This window comes from Apium graveolens, chromosome 3, assembly GCF_009905375.1.
Source record: "Apium graveolens cultivar Ventura chromosome 3, ASM990537v1, whole genome shotgun sequence".
NCBI classification, from domain to species: domain Eukaryota; kingdom Viridiplantae; phylum Streptophyta; class Magnoliopsida; order Apiales; family Apiaceae; genus Apium; species Apium graveolens.
Window position 1 is genome coordinate 40,987,304 of NC_133649.1, and position 8,593 is coordinate 40,995,896.

The 8,593-nt window shown below is 34.2% G+C and overlaps 1 long non-coding RNA gene across 1 annotated transcript; it reads right to left on the minus strand.

Moving 5' to 3' along the window:
- Window positions 1-1,024: 1,024 nt before the first annotated feature.
- LOC141710686 (uncharacterized) lies at window positions 1,025-4,751 on the minus strand. Its single transcript, XR_012571009.1, has 6 exons — window positions 4,251-4,751; window positions 3,766-4,149; window positions 3,192-3,273; window positions 1,981-2,046; window positions 1,840-1,893; window positions 1,025-1,258 (listed from the first exon to the last, which is right to left on the minus strand). It is a non-coding gene; the product is annotated as an uncharacterized LOC141710686 (long non-coding RNA).
- Between the last annotated feature and the right edge of the window lie 3,842 nt (window positions 4,752-8,593).

Genomic DNA, 8,593 nt, shown 5'->3' on the forward strand with positions numbered 1-8,593 from the left:
TCAGAGTTTACAATTTAAGAACAAAGGTTGTCATGAAATCTATCAATGTATCTTTTGATGATAAAAAGATTACTGGACTTGAAGATTTCAATGATCATGATCAGCTGAGATTTGAAAATGAAGATGTAAATTCTGATTCTATAAATTCTGATGACCTAAATCCTGATCCTGTAAGTTCTGATGGGTTAAATTCTGATGTCATGGAAACTGTGGTAACTGCTCCAAAGGAAAATGCAACTGTTCAGGGGGAGCAAGCTGATGATCATACCACATCTCAAGACTCTCAAGAAGCATTAGAATCAGTCACTGGCTCTTCAAGTTCTAATTCATCAAGTTCTGAAGAGCCAAATTCTGACAATTCTGGAAACTCTAATTCTTCAATTGCTGAAGGATCCAACTCAAATTCTGGAATCTCAGAGAGCATAACTTCAGGAGGAGCATCAGAAAATGCTGATGGAGACAACATGGATCATGAGAGAGGATCCAGTTCTAGAGATCACACTAGTACAAAAACAGCCATTTGCGTCTGTTGAAAAAGGTTATTTGCATCTGTTTTTGACAGACACGTATGGAGGAGTCGTATTAGCTAGAGAGTATATATGTGGCTGTTGAACAACAGAAGGATATAATTTATTGCGTCTGTTCCTGACAGACGCATAAAATATAAAACAACTACATAAAGTATGAACTTTCACGTATGCTTCTTTTAATAGACGCAAAAAAGTTTTTTGCGTCTGCTCATAACAGATATATAAAGGCGAAGAACAGACGGAAAATATTTCCCTTATATGTCTGTTCTACTAGAACAGACGTAAAAAGTTTTGTTTTTAATAAAATATTATTCTGTATTTTTAGCTAGCACATGTGAATGCTCTTATATTCTGATTTTTGCTCGCCAAATACAAATCCAGTAAATTTCAATCCCAATAATGCAAAAATTACTAACCGAGCAAAATAGAGTTGTACTCTCAATTAATAAAAACTAATATTTTAACTTGCTACAAACCAGCATTTTCCTTGTGAATTGAAACAATAATCTAGTATTCTACCAGTCATGAACTCCGTTAAAAGGTAATTTTATAAAAACAAGTTTAGTGTTGTTGAAAACGATCACCAACAGCTGGCAGCCCATCCAAGACTTTTCGTGCTATATAATCCTGTGATCTATAATCGTCAGCACAACTTCTCTATAATTGCACCTGTTTGTTCCAGTCAGTGCACCGTAGATGTTGACAGCATTTCCTCAAATAGCCTATTCCTGTGAATATTTATATATATCATTAGTACTCATAACCTAAAAAATATCAAAGCAACTACTGCTATAAAAAAAATTCTAATTTAAGCATTCTAAAGTGAGTACTTTTGTAGAAGAAATATTCTCTGAAATTATTTTACATTATATACTTGAGCATTGGCCTGTGACTTTGCTTATTTAGCTAAGAGGTTTAAACATGAACACATACATGTAAATGGTTTCCAGCTTTTAAACTAGTTCATCTAGTCTGATTCAACATCTTCAAGAACACAGAGTACTTTTATAATGTTTGCATGTTAAAATTCTTTTCTAAGTACTTATCATGTCCTGCAAATATTCTATGTCCAAATATTGAAATTTATTAAATAATTGAAAGTGAGACTAGATTGGGCACTGATATTTGATGAATCAACAATCAAAAAAAAATTAACTGATAAACTTTTTTATGAACTATATGTACACAAAGATTACAAAAACTTCAAAGAATTCACTGTGCATCCCTAAATGCAAAGTGATGTTCAACATACACAACACAGAACACATGCAACTATTCATGAAGAAAACACGGGTGAGAAAAATGTTACCAGGAAAACATGGCATTTGACGTGCCCACAAATCTGAAGTTAAAGTACAAGTATCTATGGAAAGGAATAGATTAGAGATTAATATAAGGTAACCAGAGTGTGCAATATGAAAATAGTAATTATAACAAGCGAGTAACTTACATCATCACGAGAAACATGTTGTATTGCATCAGTGACTTTTTCACTTGAGCAACCCTCACCACCATGCTGATAAAAAAATACACTACATAACTAATAATCTCATAAAAACTGAACAAGACAAATATACGCTAGATGTACTAGTAGAGCTACCATAGAGTGAGACGGTCTTTGCAGATTACTTAACCCAAGATAATAAAAGTGTAACTATACCATGTCATTGAGATGAGATGCATAGTGAAGCTTTCTAATTCTAGGGAAAATAAAGATAGGAAACAGACTGGATTGTCAGTAATTTCAAGAAATCATCTTTAATCTAAGGATATAAATGACATGTAGTTGGAGGTCCTCAGTATAAAGTGGTACAGTGTACTTTAGAGTTTAGGCTGCTTAAGTAGGGTTCTGCCTTCAACATTACAATTATACTTGTCACTAAAAAACTATATTTTGCATAAGGAAAGATAATGGCCATATCTCTTTTGATCCACATAAAGCGGAAGATGTGATGTTGTTGAGCCGGTGTTCTGAAATGCATAAAGCAGAATCTAGCTGTTGAGTGAACTGGTACTTCTTAATTGTTCGAATTGAAAGTTTAAGCAATCTATTGAAATGATAAAGAAGGGTAAAAGGACATAAAAGTATGAGATCTTTTAAGTAGAGATTTTTACAACAGAGGTTGAAACTTGAAACATGTGGTTTTCCAAAACATAAAAACATATTAATAGATCTTGAATCACATGGCAAACATGCAAGAGATTAAGAATATCCAGTGTTATTTCAGAATCATATAATTATGAGTTAATTAGTTATCAAGTACAATCGTTAGTTATTAATTTTTAGCTAGCAGTTAAACAAGTAGGTAAAGCATCAAGGACCAAAGATCAAAACATTATCTTTTAACAAAGATATACGATACAACTGTCTCCTAAGAGCCTCGACGGTTCAAAATTTGAGGCTGATCGTGACCATTTATTGTAATTTATGGACTCGATAATGCATAAAAGATACAATCTAAATTCCTTTGGTATAACGTGGCGGCCAAAATTATTCCTTTTTACATAAATAGCTACTTATTAAGCAATAAACTTGACAAAGACAAGGAACCATACTTGGTTGTTTAGTCAGAACAACTAGACTCTATGGTACATCATTAAAGAAAGCCTGGGGGATAGGATCAACTTGAAAAGTTACTAACATAAGAAAACTAAACTAACCTATTGCACGTAAATACTCAACACAATGTACATGTGCATCATGCTTTCCAATAATTCCTCTTTCTCATTGTTGAAAACAAGCCTGATATATCAAAATCACAATCAAAGAGGAATTTAAGCACACCTCAACAAAAAATTCAACATACTCTGGTTTATACAAGGTTCATACGGCTCTCATCTCTTCACTTGGTTTGGAAATAGTACAATTTAACTTAAGTACACATTATTAAACACCGTTACAATAAAGTTCTAAAAAATAATTATAGGTCCAAATTCGATCATGTCTTCTCACTTTGTTCCCAAGCAGTACCAATTTTTCTAAACTACACATTATAAAGTTGTGCAACATTAACGAAATTATGTCAGAATTCATAAACAGTTTAAGAAAAACTAGACCTAACAATCGTGTGGTGTTCGTGTACTTCTGTTAATAAAATATAAACAATATTCAGGATAAATGGAGAACCATGGCACTTAAGAATACAAATCCGTGTTCCATCCATCCACTCTAAAATAAGCATTCAAAGCTATGTAGTTGTAATTTAAGAGAAATAGTTATGCAGTTTAAGATTACCTTTCTGATGACCTGTAGATTAATGATGTCTATGAACATGCTGATAAATGACAAGGGGCCTATTGACTGGAATGCTACTTGGAGTCAATTTATTAGCAGAACTTTGTGTAGGATAAGCAGAAGATCTATGGCTCACAGAATGATTTGAAAAAAACCTGAGCATGTATATCTCTAGTTATTTGTAATTTCTTTAAGCAATCCAACAACCAGTTTCATTTTTGGCCTCCTTGCTGGTGTGATGTCTGTAGAGAAATATTCAAGGCTGCTCCATCCCTTATCCAGATCCATCATCAACTGGTAGTCTGGTACTTAGGATCTCTAGAATGATAACTCCATAGCTATATACATTTTCAGGAGCAGTTACATGCATTGTATATGCATATTCTGGTAAAACATATAATAAATAAAAAATAATGGTGAAAAGTGAAAGGTATCGCTGCATAAAGAACTAGCAAAGCAGGGCTAAAAGGTTAACTCGATAATACCTGAAGGGATATAACCAAAAGCACCTACAATAGCACTGATACGTGCAGTGCCTCTTGAAGGGACTAAATGCTTTGATATATCAACCTCGCCAACCAAAGCTTAGAGTCATAGCCATGCACTTGCTCCATCACCTCTGACGCCATTTTGAAAATCATAATATCCTCTTGAAGTGCAATTAAGTTTTGACAATAGTGTAGGCTGCAGACTGTTTTAACTATGACCCATAGATGTTCAATTTCCTTAGCAATAACATAACATATATCAATATATTATCACACCTTAGAATAATCGCTTTTCACATCATAAATGCATTAACGTTATAAACAAGCTGGAATACATAGCTACCAAAATTTTAATACCTTTCTGTAAGTCTTATTGCAACCGCAGTTAGTCATGTTAAAATACTGAGAATCACAAACACCCCACACTTTTCGACAATCCAAACATGTAACTGTATCAAATCTCGATATAGATACAAACGCATAAAAATTGAAATAAAAAGAAACCATATTTAAAACACCAATTAGTGCTTGGAGGTTAAAGATATTTGGCTGAACTTCTTTATATTCGAGACAACCTTTATCCATCAAAAGACATACTCAACTTTCAATTAAAACAACCATGTAACAAGTATGTATGAAACACAAATAACATATCCAAAATCACAGAAAAGAACCAAGTACTAAGCAATAAATAGAAAAAACCTGAGTCTCGTTCGAGTAGAGGCTTTAGACTCACTAAGTTCCCAGAAATCCAAAAAATCTTTATAATTCACCTCATAGTCCTCCGATCAAAGGGCTTTTCAAATATGATCTTTAAAACATTATTTGCCATATAAATCCATCACGAAACAATCAAAAAATCGTCAATCGGTCCGAGGTTTCACAGAGGCAATTTCTAAGGTTTCAAGAATATGAAGAAATTGAGTTTTTAAAGAAAAGCAAATCGTGGGTTTTATGTAATCGAGTCTAGAGAACAAGATTTTGGTGTTGATTTATGAGTACTGGATAGTTTGGACGGAAAATAGAAATGGACGGTAAGAATTTATGAGGTCAGAGGTCTAATCGGAGAGAAGTTGGAGTTTTGTAAGTTAATATTTACTATATTTGGCATGAAAATGTTTAGACATATATTTTATCTTTTTTTCATTATTTTTTATTGAACTTTATAGGTCTGTTCTATAAAAACAGACACATTTTATTAATCTGTATGCATCTGTTTTACACGAACAGACATATATGACTCACTAACGGACGCAAAAAAATTCTTATATGCCTGTTTAGATAAAACAGACGTATAAACTCATTTTTTCATATTATATGCTTCTGTGCAGGGCAAGACAGACGTATAAAATTATTTTATGTGTCTGTTCATCTTATAACAGACGCAAATAAAGAGACGCATATGGCAGTATTTGTACTAGTGTCAACTTCCATCTGCAAGGAAGTGGACTAAATCACACACACCTGATTTAATAATTGGAGATCCTGAAGCAGGTGTCAGAACTAGAACAACAACAACAAATGAATGTCTCTATCATTCCTTTCTATCTCAGACTGAACCAAAGAAAGTGGAAGAAGCTCTTCAAGATGCTAATTGGGTGCAAGCAATGCATGAAGAGTTAAATGAACTGGAAAGAAATAAAGTCTGGACCCTAGTGCCAAGACCAAAGAACAGATCAATTATTGGTACAAAATGGGTGTTCAGAAACAAAATTGACAGTGATGACATAATAACAAGGAATAAAGTAAGGCTGGTTGCTAAATGTTACTCTCAACATGAGGGTATTGACTATGATGAAATATTTGCTCCAGTTGCTAGATTGGAAACCATAAGAATCTTTTTGGCTTATGCTGCTCACAAGAAGTTTAAAGTCTTTCAAATGGATGAGACAAGTGCTTTTCTCAATGGAAAATTAAAGAAGAGGTATATGTTGAACAACCTCCAGGCTTTGTAGATCCAAAATTTCCAACTCATGTCTACAGGCTTGATAAAACACTTTATGGCCTTAAGCAAGCTCCTAAAGCATGGTATGAGACTCTGACTCAATTCCTTCTGGAAAGTGGATTTCACAGAGGCACAATTGACAAGACTTTATTCTACCTCAACCATGGAAAGGACTTACTTTTGGTACAGATATATGTTGATGATATCATCTTTGGCTCTACAAATAAAAAAGTTTATGAAAGATTTTCAAAGCTAATGCAGTCAAGATATCAATGAGTATGATGGGAGAACTTAGCTATTTTCTGGGACTTCAAGTCAAGCAAACTGAAGAAGGTACTTTCATAAATCAATCAAAGTACACCAGAAATTTACTTAAGAAATTTAGAATGCAAGACAGTTCAACTGCATCCACTCCCATGGCCACAGCCACGACGTGTTAGATATATTTGAGATGTCATGTCTAATATGATTCATGTTTAGTTTTCAGATCTTAACAAATAGGACATATCAGGACCTACTGGAAGTCAGAACTTAATATCAGAACTTAAGGTCATATCAGAACTTAGGTGCGGGAAGACTTTCTTATAAGGAAGGAAGCTGATTTATAGTAGAAGATCAAGACTAAAATAAAAGAAGATATGCATGGAAAGAGTTAGAAGACTAGAAGACTTGTAGAAGATATATGATTGATATATTTTAGGAGACAGAATTGTATTCCATATCAATTAGAAGTTATCTTGTAACTGTGTACTATATAAACACAGACTTAGGGTTTACACTATATGTGTTATCATTATTGAGAAGATTATACATTGTAACCTAGCAGCTCTTAGTGATATTTATTCATCACTGAGAGAGAACAACAGTTCTTATTGTAACCGAGTTTATTCAATATACTTGATCTTTGTTACATACTTGTGTTAAATCAATTTGATTGTGAAAACACTGTATTCAACCCCCTTCTACAGTGTTGTGTGACCTAACAATTGGTATCTGAGCTTTTCTGTTAACACACATACAGTAAATATCCAAACAATCATGTCTGAAGAAGCACAAACTCCTACCAAGCCCACCAAAACTGAAGGAACTCAAAATAGTCAAACCCACAGTCGATATGAGACTATTAGGGTTCCCATACTGAGACCTTCTGAGTATCCCATATGGAAAGTGAAGATGGCTATGTTTTCGGAAGTTACAGATCCAGAATACCTTGACAGAATTAATGAAGGACCACATAAGCCTACGAAGCTCTCTGTTGTAGTTGCTGATCAACCAGCAAAGACCATACCAAAGGAGAAAGGTGAGTACACAGCTGAAGACATCTCATTTATTTCCAAGGATGCAAGGGTAAGACATTTGCTGCATAGTGCCATTGATAATGTCATGTCAAACAGGGTAATTAATTGCAAAACTGCAAAGGAGATATGGGATGCTTTGGAGACAAGATGCCAGGGAACTGATGCAATCAAGAAGAATATGAGGACCATACTCACTCAAGAGTATGAGCACTTTGACTCAAAAGCTGATGAGTCATTAACTGACTTATATGACAGGTTTGTCAAACTCTTTAGTGATCTGTCACTAGTGGACAAGGAATATGATCTTGAAGATTCAAATCTAAAATTCCTTTTAGCTCTTTCTGAAAATTGGGATTTGAAGTCTACTACCATAAGAGACAACTATGACCTTACTGAAACTACTCTTGATGAAATTTATGGTATGCTCAAGACTTATGAACTTGAGATGGATCAAGGGAGCAAGAGGGATGGAAGAAAGTCAAGGACAGTTGCTCTTAAGGCTGAGAAGAAATCTCCTAAAATGGCTGTCTCAAAAAGGGGCAACGGAAAGGCTCTTATCATAAAGTCTGATTCAGAGTCATCATATTCTGATGATGATGATTCAGAAACTGAAAGTTTACCTGAAATAGATGCTGATGAAGAGATGATAAAATTGTGTGCTCTTATGGTAAAGGGTATCACAAAGATAGCCTACAGGAAATTCAGAAAAGGAAAGAAGTTTTCCAGGAAAAGTGGAAGTTCTGATAAGAAAGGGTTCAGAAAGTCTGAAAGCAAGGGAGGAAAGTCTGACAGAGGAGACAACTCAAATGTCAAATGCTACAACTGTGGTGAAAGAGGACACATATTTCCTGACTACAAGAAAGGAAAAAGTGACAAAGGCAAGGCACTTGTCACAAAGAAGAAAAGCTGGACAAACACTTCAGATTCTGAACATGAGGTGAACTATGCCCTGATGACAAATGTTGATAGCAGTCCTGAAACTGCTGAATTGAAGGTATCTCAAACAACTTATGCCTTTCATACTGATGATATTACTAAGTTAAGATTATATCTTAAAACCATGTTCATTAGCTATAGAGATAAGACTTTAACATGTG